Source organism: Aythya fuligula, chromosome W (genome assembly GCF_009819795.1).
Source record: "Aythya fuligula isolate bAytFul2 chromosome W, bAytFul2.pri, whole genome shotgun sequence".
Lineage (NCBI taxonomy): Eukaryota > Metazoa > Chordata > Aves > Anseriformes > Anatidae > Aythya > Aythya fuligula.
In genome coordinates this window covers 1,529,999-1,543,563 of record NC_045594.1, presented here as the reverse complement: position 1 = coordinate 1,543,563, position 13,565 = coordinate 1,529,999, and the positions used below count along the sequence as shown (strand labels likewise).

The following is a 13,565-nucleotide window of genomic DNA, read 5'->3' as shown; positions in this document are numbered from 1 at the left end:
GGTAGCAGGGGGCCATAGGGGTGGCTTCTGTGAGAAGAAGCTGCCCCATGTCAGGTAAGGGCCCCACTGCTGACCAAAGCCGAGCCAGTAAGCGATGTTTGTGCCTCTGTGAGAGCATATTTAAGGGGAAACAAACAAACAAAAAAACAAACAAAACCTGCTGCTACACAGCAGCTGGGAGAGTGTTCCGGAGCAGAAGTTCCCTGCGGCCTGTGGTGAGGACCATGGTGAAGCAGGCTGTCCCCCTGCAGCCCATGGAGTACCACGGTGGAGCAGGGTTCCACGCTACAGCCCATGGAGGAGACCATGTTGGAGTAGGTGGACCTGCACCGACGGAGGCTGCGGTCTGTGGAGGACCCCCACCAGAGCAGATTCTGGGCCAGACCCGTGGCCCATGGAGAGGAGCCCACACAGGAGCAGGTGACCTGGCAGAAACTGCTGCCCGTGGGGGACACAGGTTGGAGAAGTGTGCTCCTGAGGGATGGACCCCGTGGTACGGACCCATATTTGGAAGTTCTGGAAGAGCTGCTGCCTGTGGGAAGCCCATACAGGATCAGTTTGGGAAGGACTGCATCCCATGGGAGGAACCCCATGTGGAGCAGGGGAAGAGAGTGACTGAGAAGGAGCGGTGGAGATGAAGCGCAGCCCCCTTTCCCCCATTCCCCTGCGACGCTCAAGGGGAGGAGGTGGAAGAGGGCGGATGGGGGGAAGGCGTTTTTGGTTTCTGTCCTTTGTTTCTTGCTTCTCTAACTTATTAGTAATAGACAATAAATCTTACTATCTCCCTACTCTGAGTTTTGCCTGTCACGATAATTGTTGAGCGATCTCCCCATTCTTATCTCAACCCTTGAGCCCTCTGCATTGTATTTTCTCCCCCTTTCCCTTTCAGGACGGGTGTGGCATAAGACCACATGGACACCAGGGTTCTTTCAGGATCAGTAACTTCTACTACTTTATTGATGACATAACTTCAACTCTCTCCTATTGAGGACAGGCTCCCTTCTTATACCATTATACTTCTTATACCTCTACAACAGTACTTTTCCACCAATTATTCATTGGTCAATAACTCTGCCCAGCAACAGCAAACACAAAGCAACTTCCATGTCTTAACGACTGGAGAACAAGCAGTACATAGTTTTTGGGAAAAATATCTTTAGTTTCAAAAGTAGATATCTCACCACTTCTACTTTTTCACCAGGTACTCCAAACAACATCTCATATGGTGAAACTCCTACATCTTTTCTAGAAGCAGTTTGAATTCTGAGAAGTGCTAAAGGTAAACACTTTGTCCAGGGAGGCTTAGTCTCTGAAACCAGTTTTGACAGATCTTTCTTTAATGTCTGATTCATTCACTCCACTTTCCCAGAGGAGGAAGGATGCCATGGGGTATGAAACTCCCATTTAATTCCTAAGGTTCTCATTAATCCTTGTAAAACAGATGAAGTAAAATTACTTCCTTTATCTAAGTCTATATTTTCAACAACCCCATATCTAGGGATTATTTGTTCCAGGATTATCTTTATTGCCACACTAGCTGTTGCTGTTACTGAAGGAAAAGCTTCTACCCATCCTGACAAATGGTCAATTAATACCAGCAAGTACTTAAATCTACCTACTTCAGGTAATTCAGTAAAATCTACTTGGATGCTTTGGAAAGGTAAAATCCCTGGCTCCCGTCCCCCTCTAGGTGGGTTACGGATGACCTTTTTATTTACCTTTTGACATATGGTACATCCTCTGCATATTTGTTTCACTGAAGTGTATATTCCTACACAGACATACTTTCTTAGCGCAACATCACACATTGCTTGCACCTCCCGATGACTCTTGATGTAAAACAATTAATATTTGCCTCATTGGTGCTTTATTCATCATTTCTCTCCCATCAGGGAGTATCCATTTTCCTTCAGACTTCGTGGCTCCTGATTCCTTAAAAAAAATCTTTCTCTTAAAACTTTTTAGTTCTTTCTTAGTTTTCAACAATTCCCTGAATCCTCTCTGGATTTATTCTTCATTTTCCTTCCGACATTAGATGCCTTATTTACTCGACTTCTTTTTTCTGCATCTTGAGAGGAGGCTGAAAGAATTTTAGTAGATAAGACAGGTAAGGGACATGTACTATATCTTCCGCTACCTATTGTGCAAAGAAATTGAGGCAGGAAATTCTGGGATTCCTCACGAAAAACAGTTCCTGACAGAAAACAGGAAACATTTCAAGAACCAACTCAAACCGAATCTGCAGTTTAAGCAGAAGCTGAGAAGCTTATGAATCTGCGCTGAGATGAGGGATCAACCAGTGGTGACGAGGAAGACTCACTAATCTTCATCCCCATGACCCTCAGCGACCAGTACCAGAAAACACTGCGCAAGCGTGGATAGGAGGATTCTATGAAAATGACTCTCTGGAACAAAGCAGGGATAGGTCATGCATATGTATAGGCGTCTTGAGAAACTTCATGCATATGTAACTCTTCACCACATATAGCCGAGGCAACTGCCGCGTTGGGGTGCACACGACTTTGGTGGGACTACCCCCAGTGCCAGCCAGCGCTGAATAAACATACCTACATTACAATCTTACTGATTGTGGAGTTTGCTTTCCGCACATCAGTTTGGCAAGCCAGCCAGGAGACGCTCTGCTCAGCTGTGGGATTGCCTGCGGAGCGGATGCCCCTAGGTGCACCCTGAGCATTTTCCTCGGAGGGGACTCCACTCTCAGCCGCTCACTGAAGAAGTAGACAAGGACCTCCTGAAGCTGCAGATAAATGGTATGTTTTACAGTACAGGAAGGGCCTGTAAGTCATATGCATGGCTGGGGCAGCTGGTAAATTGTGCAGAGATATCTGGAGTGCAGCATAGTCCCCATATGGGAGGAGGGTACCCTACAGGCTGACCGATAGAGCAGTCAAGGGAGATTTGGTGACCGACAGAGTGGTCAAGGGGCATTTGCTGACCGATAGAGTGGTTGCTAGCGATCTTGGGAGTAGATCGAGCAAATCCGAGCTTACTGCTGCATCCCAGTTTTGGGAGCCAGGACGGACCTGCTAATGACTATAAGAAGCAGAAGAAGGGTAAGCGGGCCTCTCAAAATTGTGATTTATTGGAGTGTTAATAATTGAATGTCTTATTTGTGGATGTCTGGGTATCTCATGTTGAAAGCATCTGTGTAAGTGTATGCGTTTGAAACAAAGTATCGTTGTGGAGTGAGTCACTCCACAAAGAACACAGTCAGAAACCATACTTGTTTGGTTGGTTATCATTCTAAATTATATATTCTTGTAGTATGAACGAGAAGTGCAAGGGGCCGCTCTGTGTGATTGCGTGATTGTGCTGTGAGTGAGACGCAGCATCGCTGTGAAGCGAGTGCGAAGTTCCAATACACGGTTCCGTATTCTCCACGAGGGGAATGGCCGGAGGCGAACAAAGTGCTGTTTTATCCAAGTTTTGGTTGGTGATGCCCAATACATGGGCCCGGTGGTGTATCTTGTAATCCTATTTTGTTCTTAAATGTTTTGAGTGTAACAAGGAGGAAGGCGGGAGCATTATCTTAGCATGTCCAAAACTGGACATGCATTTAGCTAAGGAAGGGGGACTATGTACAGTAATAAATCAGACTTGTGTATATATAAAAAAGCAAAAACAAATAGAGACAGATTTGGGAAAAATTTGTGGGAAAAAAAAAAATCCTACATGCAGTAGCTCAGGATGATTCCTCTTGGGGAATTCCCCCTTGGGGGATTAGAGATTTGTTAGAAAAATCAACTTCCTGGCTACCGAATTTAACTTGGCTGAAACAGCTATTTGTCACAATAATCATAGTCGTAATTTGTCCATTGCACCCTGCAATGGACAGTACTCATTCTGTTAGTACTGTTAGTATCAAGGAAGGCAAAATTCTCAATATTCTCAATATCTCTTCTACCTTGTTCTAATTTTTACCAGAGCCTAGACTATGCTCCTTATTTTCTTATTCTCAGATAGCGGATGTCCTCTTGATCATTCCCCTTTCTTCCCCTGTAAACAACATACTTAGTACTGCCAAGCACTTCACCATGCAAGGGGTATCGTACACCAGATTTCCCGAGACTCTTCCTTTCTCTCTCTTATCTCATGCTTCATCCATCTACAGACGGGTCCCTTGCAGATCTACAGAACCACAGGTCAAGACTCCACACTTGCTTCGTACAAAAGTACGTCTCAATCACATATCACACAGAGTCTCACCCGACCCCCAAGGCAATACTTAATATTTCTTACCTTGGTCTGTGCACAGAGTTACTGGGTCAATTCTTAAAAAACAGAGTGCCTACCTTCTTCCTTTCCCTAATATTTCATGGATCCTGCCTCTTTAATCAGCCTTGAGCCCTCTGATAGCTCTCCGCAGAACCGCCACTGTCGATGCACAGGACCGCTGAAATCAGCGGGACATGCCTTCCTGTTGCTGCGGCGGTGAGGCTCCCCGGCAGGTGACAGGATCCCGGATGAGCCCCCAAATTGTGAGAAACACTATGTAGCCAATAACTTAGGCTCAGACGAGGATCTCAGTGAAGTTGCATTTTTATTCGTGATTGCAATGGTGGACATCCCACAAGCAGAAGCGCGCCTACTAGTCACATAGTACAGTTTATATACTTTGTTTCTCAACAACCGGGACCCTCCCGTTTCCCCATTGACTGGGTAGCCCAGGTTCACAACCTATCTGACGTTTCAAAGATAATACATGGCTTTCAGTTACCAGCCTGTTATTTTTTAAAATTTCTTTTGACTTTTTTAATCTGTGAGGTGGTAATGTTTCTTCCCTTATCTGGCTTGACTTGATACCATGAATTTCACCTAATTTGCACTAGGGAGTCTGGTTGTCTGCATTTTACAAGGTTGTCTGTTAAGCTTTGTCATCACTGCAAGCATATCTCAATACCACATCCCTTCCCTCCAAACAATATAACTCTAAACAATGTAACAACTCTAGAAAAAAACACCTCTTTCTTACACGGTCACCTGCACCCAGTAAATGCTTTTCTGTTGAATATTTATTTAGTACTTGTCTTTCTTCCCCCTCCTGCCCCCCATACATTGGGCATTCCCAAGAAGCAGCATGTCTGGTACTTCCTGTGCTTGTTACCAATTCTGGTGCAAAAAAACCAACATTTTTGTTCCCACAACTGAGAAGGTGGCTGGGCGCTGGGACACGCTCCACGGGGAAGCGGTCATGGTGAGAGAGGGAGTTAAGAGAATCCTAGTAGACAGAATGCTGACTAATGAATACCTAGATTATTGTATTAAAAACAGATGCTGCTTAATGTCTTTGCTTACTACTGTGCAAATCAACTGAAACAAGGAGTCTTGGGGCCTCTCACAAAGGATGGTTACTGATAAAAACAGAGATCCTGTCTCAAGAACAGGCTGAGACCGACCCTGTGGTTTGGACAAGAGCCAAGAGCAGCTGAGTCTGCACAAAGGCAGGGGGTCAACTAGTGGTGATGAAGAAGAATTATCAGCCTTCATCCCCACGACCCCCGGAGACCACCACCAGGAGACACTATGCAAGCGCAGATGGGAGGAGTTTATGGAAATGACTTCTTGGAGATAATTTTAATATGAAGCCAGGATAGGTCATGCATATGTATACACACATTGGGAAACTTCATGCATATGTAACTCTTTACTGCATATAACCAAGGCGAGTTCACAGAATCACAGAATCATCTAGGTTGGAAGAAACCTCCAAGATCACCTAGTCCAACCTCTGACCTAACACTAACCAGTCCTCCACTAAACCATATCACTAAGCTCTACATCTAAACGTCTTTTAAAGACCTACAGGTGACTCCACCACTTCCCTGGGCAGCCCATTCCAATGCTTAACAACCTTTTCGGTAAATCATTTTTTCCTAAGATCCAACCTAAACCTCCCCTGTTGCAACTTTAGTCCATTCCCCCTCATCATATCACCGGGCACATGGGAGAATAGACCAACCCCCACCTCACTGCAGCCTCCTTTAAAGTACCTGTAGAGTGTGAAAAGGTCACCCTTGAGCCTCCTCTTCTCCAGACTGAACAACCCCAGCTCCCTCAGCCACTCCTCGTAAGTCTTGTAAGAGAACTGGCTCTAGTACTGAGCCCTCGGGAATGCCACTAGTGACCGGCCTCCAGATGGATTTGACTCCTTTCACCACAACTCTTTGGGCCCAGCTATCCAGCCAGTTTCTAAACTAATGAAGCATACGCCAGTCCAAGCCAAGAGCAGCCAGTTTCTCGAGGAGAATGCTGTGGGAGACGGTGTCAAAAGCCTTGCTGAAGTCAAGGTAGACCACATCCACAGCCTTTCCCTCATCCACCCAGCGTGTCACTTTGTCATAGAAGGAGATCAGGTTCGTCAAGCAGGACCTGCCTTTCATAAACCCATGCTGACTGGGCCTGATCACCTGGTTGCCCTGCACGTGCTGCGTGATGACACTCAAGATAATCTGCTCCATGAGCTTCCCTGGCACTGAGGTCAAACTGACAGGTCAAACTGACAGGTTCCTTGGGTCTGCCCTCCGGCCCTTCTTGTAGATGGGCATCACGTTTGCTAGCCGCCAGTCAACTGGGACCTCCCCCAATAGCCAGGACTGCTGATAAATGATGGTAAGCAGCTTGGCCAGCTCCTCCGCCAGTTCTCTCAGTACCCTTGGGTGGATCCCATCCGGCCCCATCGACTTGCGTACATCGGAGTGCTGTAGCAGGTCACCAACCAGTTCTTCGTGGATGATGAGGGCCACATCCTGCTCCCCATCCCCTTCCACCAGCTCAGGGTACTGGGTATCCAGAGAACAACCGGTATTGCCGCTAAAGACTGAGGCAAAGAAGGCATTAAGCACCTTCGCTTTTTCCTCATCTTTTGTAATTAGGTTTCCCCCCGCATCCAGTAAAGGATGTAGATTCTCCTTAGTCCTCCATTTTGCGTTGATGTATTTGTAAAAAGATTTTTTGTTATCTTTAACAGCAGTAGCCAGACTGAGCTCCAGATGAGCTTTGGCCTTCCTAATTTTGTCCCTGCACAGCCTCGCAACATCCTTATAGTCCTCCTCAGTGGCCCGCCCTTTTTTCCAAAGATTATAAACCCTCTTTTTTTCTCTTAATCTCAAGATGCAACTCTTTGTTGAGCCAGGCCGGTCTTCTTTCACACCGGCTCGTCTTTGGGCACGTGGGGATGGACTGATCCTGTTCCATTAAGCAGTACAACAGTCAGGAATGATGGGGACCTGGGGCATCTACCCCAGCAGGTCCACTGGTTGAAATAAAGCTAGGGAACAAAGGGAGAGGCTTGAATTTTTTGTTGGTTAAGGGAGCTTCTTTCTCTGTGTTAATTCAAAAATTGACTCTGGAAAAGCGCTGAGTCTGTAAATGTAATAGGAGCAATTGGCAAACAGGAAAAGGCATTTTTTTGCAATGCTTGAAATTTAAATTGGGAAAAATGATTGGAATTCATCAATTTTTATACTTACACAATTTGCCAAGGTCCTTCTTAGGAAGGGACTTGCTGGAAAAACTGGATGCAAAAATTTCTTTTGAACAAGGAAAACTGGAAATAACCTTTTGACAAAATTAGAGAACAGTCACGTTTGGTTCATGGTACTAGATTGAAAGGATGCCTTTTTCTGCCTGCCCGTGGCAACTGAAAGCCAGAAACTCTTTTCCTTTGAATGGGAAAATCCTAATAGAGGATGGAAAACTCAGCTTACTTGGACTGTGTTACCACAGGGGTTCAAGAATATCCCTGTGTTATATATGGAGTGGTAATTCATGTCCAGAAAATGGTTGATATTAATAAAGAAGGGTGAGATTTGGGAGTGTGGCCATGGGGTTCGGAAAGCCCTGTCCGTGGTTGATGATAACATCGGACTCTTAACGATGAGGCCATCAGGAATGTAAAAGAGTTTAGAGGGAACAAAGAAGGGTGATTCAGGAGACTCCACACAGTCCCAGGTTTCTTGTTCTCCAGCCGTTAAGGCGTGGAAGTTTCTGTGTGTTTGCTGTTGTTGTTATATTCAAACTTGTTTGACCAATGAAAAGTTGTTTTGAAAAGGACTGCCGTGGAGAGAAGGGTATAAGAGGGGAACCTGCCCTCAAGATAAAAAAAAAAAAAGGCAACACGATGAAGTTATGTCATCAATAAAGAAGCAAAAAGAAGGAATAAAAAGGAACAGGCTAGCAGAACGGTGTCCAGGATGGGAACAGGCACATTGATCACCTCATGAAGATAGGTTTTGATATTGTATAGACTCACTTTAGGATAGAATAAATCTTGTGGTTAAAAATTAATGAGAACAAAATATACGACATCTTGTTATCTGTCGACCTTCTGTTATGTTGAAGCATCTTGTTAATTGAAACATCCCGTTATCTGTCGACCCTCAGTCAGACTGAGACTTGAGATAACTTGAGTCAACCTTCTGTTATGTCTTGTTAACTGAGACATCCCCGTTATCTGCCAACCCTCAGTTAGGCCGAAAGCCAACTCAGCTTGGAAAACAACTGATTCATCCTACCTGGCATTTTTTAAGCAAAAGGTGAAAAGTGCATCACGAGATCCCAAAGACCACTGCCCACATCCTGAAGACCCCGGCCCACAATTCTTGGAAGGCTTTGCACAAGCGCAAGGACTGATAAGCTAATTAGCATACGAAGCGAGAGTAGGCGGGTTTAAGTAATGAATATGTATAGGCGTTAATAGAATTCCCTTGGGAGAATAGAATTTTCCCTTGGGAGGCGGTTCTGAAGGGCAGAGGAGTCCAGGAAGGCTGGGCGCTCTTCAAGAGGGAAATCTTAATGGCGCAGGAACGGTCTGTCCCCACGTGCCCAAAGACGAGCTGGCGGGGAAGAAGACCAGCCTGGCTCAACAGAGAGTTGCATCTTGAGCTTAGGAGAAAAAAGAGGGTTTATAATCTTTGGAAAAGTGGGCAGGCCACTAGGGAGGACTATAAGGATGTTGCGAGGCTGTGCAGGGACAAAATTAGAAAGGCCAAAGCTCATCTGGAGCTCAGTCTGGCTACTGCCGTTAAAGATAACAAAATACGTTTTTATAAATACATCAGCACAAAAAGGAGGACTAAGGAGAATTTCCATCCTTTACTGGATGCAGGGGGAAACTTAGTTACAAGAGATGAGGAAAAGGCGGAGGTGCTCAATGCCTTCTTTGCCTCAGTCTTTAGCGGCAATACCTGTTGTTCTCTGGATACCCAGTACCCTGAGCTGGTGGAAGGGGATGGGGAGCAGGATGTGGCCCTCACTATCCACGAAGAACTGTTTGGTGACCTGCTACGGCACTTGGATATGCTCAAGTCGATGGCGCCGGATGGGATCCACCCAAGGGTACTGAGAGAACTGGCAGAGGAGCTGGCCAAGCCGCTTACCATCATTTATCAACAGTCCTGGCTATCAGGGGAGGTCCCAGTTGACTGGTGGCTAGCAAACGTGATGCCCATCTACAAGAAGGGCCGGAGGGCAGACCCAAGGAACTATAGGCCTGTCAGTTTGACCTCAGTGCCAGGGAAGCTCATGGAGCAGATTATCTTGAGTGTCATCATGCAGCACGTGCAGGGCAACCAGGTGATCAGGTCCAGTCAGCATGGGTTTATGAAAGGCAGGTCCTGCTTGACGAACCTGATCTCCTTCTATGACAAAGTGACGCGCTGGGTGGATTATTTGGAATAATCGGTAAAGGAAATTTTTTGGGACAACAGTGGTAAATTGATTTTTTCAGAACTCCCTAGGAAAGGGGGGTATTGTTATTTACTGGTTCTGACTGACACGTTTTCAGGATGGCCCGAAGCTTTTCCTTGTCGAACAAACAAAGCAAGTGTTATAACTTAGAGAGAACTAAAGGAGAACTAAAGAATACATAGGGCCGCTCCTTGATAGGGAAGGTCTCCTCACAGACGATGACGTAGGCAAAGCAGAGACGCTTAACGCCTTCTTTGCCTCTGTCTTCAATGCCGATGATGGGCTTCGGGACCCAGGGTGTCCTGAGCTGGAGGGCCGGGACGGTGGGGATGACAAACTCCCAACTGACCCTGAACGTGTGCGGGATTTGCTACTCCACCTGGATCCCTACAAGTCCATGGGTCCGGATGGGATTCATCCCCGGGTGCTGAAAGAGCTGGCGGATGTCATCGCGGAACCTCTTTCAATTATTTTTCAACGATCCTGGGAATTTGGAGAGGTCCCGGTAGACTGGAAGCTGGTAAATGTTGTGCCAATTTTCAAGAAGGGTCAGAAAGAAGACCCTAGCAATTACAGGCCTGTCAGTCTCACGTCAGTGCCTGGTAAAATCATGGAGAAGTTGGTTCTCGGACTTATTGAGGCGCACCTGGGGGACAAAGCAGTCATTGGTCCCAGCCAGCATGGGTTTGTGAAGGGTAGGTCCTGCCTAACTAACCTGATTTCCTTTTATGATAAGATCACCCGTATGGTGGACCAAGGGAAACCAGCTGATGTGATTTTTTTGGACTTCAGCAAGGCTTTTGACACGGTTTCCCATAGGATCCTACTGGACAAAATGTCCACCATACAGCTAAATAAAAACATCATAAGATGGGTGAGCAATTGGCTAACGGGCAGGGCCCAAAGGGTTATGGTAAATGGGGCTGCGTCAGGCTGGCGGGCGGTCACCAGTGGGGTCCCTCAAGGCTCCATTTTAGGGCCGGTACTTTTCAATATTTTCATAAACGATCTGGATGTAGGAATAGAGGGTATTTTGAGCAAGTTTGCTGATGACACCAAACTTGGAGGAGTTGTGGACTCGAATGAGGGCATAAAGGCCTTACAGAGGGATCTGGACAGGTTGGAGAGCTGGGCGATCACCAACCGCATGAAGTTCAATAAGAGCAAGTGCCGGGTCCTGCACCTGGGACGGGGAAACCCTGGCTGCACGTACAGACTGGGCGATGAGACGCTGGAGAGCAGCCTAGAAGAGAGGGATCTGGGGGTCGTGGTAGACAGCAAGTTGAATATGAGCCAGCAATGTGCCCTGGCAGCCAGGAGGGCCAATCGTGTCCTGGGGTGCATCAAGCACGGCATCGCTAGTAGGTCAAGGGAGGTGATTGTCCCGCTCTACTCTGCACTGGTGCGGCCTCACCTCGAGTACTGTGTGCAGTTCTGGGCACCACAGTATAAAAAGGACATGAAACTGTTGGAGAGTGTCCAGAGGAGGGCTACGAAGATGGTGAAAGGCCTGGAGGGGAAGACGTACGAGGAACGGCTGAGGTCACTGGGCCTGTTCAGCCTGGAGAAGAGGAGGCTGAGGGGAGACCTCATCACAGTCTACAACTTCCTCGTAAGGGGGTGTCGAGAGGCAGGAGACCTTTTCTCCATTAACACTAGTGACAGGACCCGCGGGAACGGGGTTAAGCTGAGGCAGGGGAAATTTAGGCTGGACGTCAGGAGGGGGTTCTTCACAGAGAGGGTGGTTGCACACTGGAACAGGCTCCCCAGGGAAGTGGTCACTGCACCGAGCCTGTCTGAATTTAAGAAGAGATTGGACTGTGAACTTAGGCACATGGTCTGAACTTTTGGGTAGACCTGTGCGGTGTCAAGAGTTGGACTTGATGATCCTTAAGGGTCCCTTCCAACTCAGGATATTCTATGATTCTATGATTCTATTCTATAAATGATGAGAACTGATCTAAATGAGTTATAAATGAGTTATGAGAACTGCTTTGTATCAAAATTGCCTAGCTTTGGATTATTTACTAGCACAAGAAGGAGAAGTCTGTGGAAAATTTAGCTTTAGTAATTGCTGTTTAAAGATTGATGAAAAGGGTGTTTCTTCCTAGTAACTGATAGAATGTTATGTTCTGGTTTAGGATGAGAAGAATGCTAATAATATGCTGATGTTTTAATTGTTACAGAGCAGTGCTTACACCAAGCCAAGGATGTTTCAGCTTCTCACTGTCCTGCCAGCAGGCAGGCTGGGAGGAGGGCCGGACTGATCGGGGTTAGGCTGGGCATCGCACAGCAGGTGGTGAGCAATTGCATTGTGCATCACTTGTTTCGTACACATTATTACTAGTAGTAATATTATTATTATTATTATTATTATTATTGTTTTTATTTTCTTGTTTTTATCTCAACTCACAGGCTTCAATTTCCCATTTCTCTCTCCCATCCCAGAGAAGGAAGGGGGGAGGTGAGCGAGCGAGCACAAACCTAGAAGGATATGGAATGGGATTTATTTTCATGGCAGCCTGGTGGACCATGGGTTAAAAGGGTGTTATTTTTATTGTTATGTGGTGTAATGATGTTATTGTTTATACCTTGCATGATACCTTGCCTTACATTATTAATACACCGGGTGATAAATAGTACATTGGTAATAACTTCATTAAAAAAGGAAGGGGATATGTCAATTATGATGCTTAAGAATTGGACCCTCCAAGAACGGACTGATGAAATCCAGTTATTAACAACAGAAGAGACACGAATTGTTAATATTAAAAAGAAGATAAGGGATTGTTAGGAATGTTTTAACAATTCGTGTCCATAAAGAACAGTCCTGTCTGCCTCTGGGTCCTGCACTGGCAATTTAATTCTTGAACCACAGATGCAGTGTGTCCCAGTCTCCCCCTCATTCTAGTCAATTTATCAAGTCTTCAGAAAATACTCCTCAAATTTATGGACCTGTTTGCTTTTGTTATTCCGGACTTCTATTTCTAACAGTTACAGCCTTTTTTCTGTCTTCTTCGAGATTAACTTAACACTGCTATAGGTGTGACTGTCCCTGTGAATGGCTGGTGAAGAATGTTTTAATTACTGGTGAAGTGTCAATAAGAAAGCTATTTGTGTTTATATGAAGTCTTTGATGTCTGGGGGTTTCAGAACAACTGATAACAACTAGTGACTGTTATGGGATACTATGCAGGCCTCTGATATCTGGCCAGGTGGCCAAGAGATTAAGAAGAAGAAAAAAGAAGCTGAAGGACGGCTGGGAGACAAGACCTGCAGAAAATGTTCTATAAACTTGGTACGGTGCCAAAGGAGTACAAAGGGGAAGGACGAGAAAAAAACTTGGAGAGGAAGACTACGAGCCTTCAGCATGAAAGACCCCTAGAGACCCCCAGAGGAGACTGATGCGCATGCTCCAGTAGGAGGGACTGGACCCCGGAAGCTAATTATAATATCTGTTTTTTTTTAGAAGTAGTAATGAATATGTATTAGTCTAGGAGCATAAAAATCAGCTACTTGATGTGACTGGTGTGCGTCCTGGTGGAGCGGAGACTCCCGGTGCACCCAGCGCTGTTTGCTTACCTCTATTCTTTTATATTCTTTTAATAAATCCTATTTTTTTATTTAATCCTATTTTGAAGATTGAGCCATTTCTAACACCCTCAATACCTTGCCATGCACATTTGTCAAGGAGGCTAACATGGACATTCATTGTAACAATTTCCAATTCCAAACAATTGGCCTCCAACTGGACTTGACTCCATTTACCACGACTCTTTGAGCCCGGCTATTCAGCCAGTTTGTAACCCAACGAAGCGTGCGCCAGTCCAAGCCAAGTGTTGTTAAATGAAATAATA

At 45.8% G+C, this 13,565-nt stretch overlaps 1 protein-coding gene across 4 annotated transcripts in view; it reads right to left on the bottom strand.

The window, feature by feature from the left end:
• LOC116501442 (DDB1- and CUL4-associated factor 12-like) overlaps positions 1 to 13,565 on the bottom strand; it is a 109,560-nt gene that overhangs the window by 58,631 nt on the left and 37,364 nt on the right. The window lies entirely within an intron of this gene.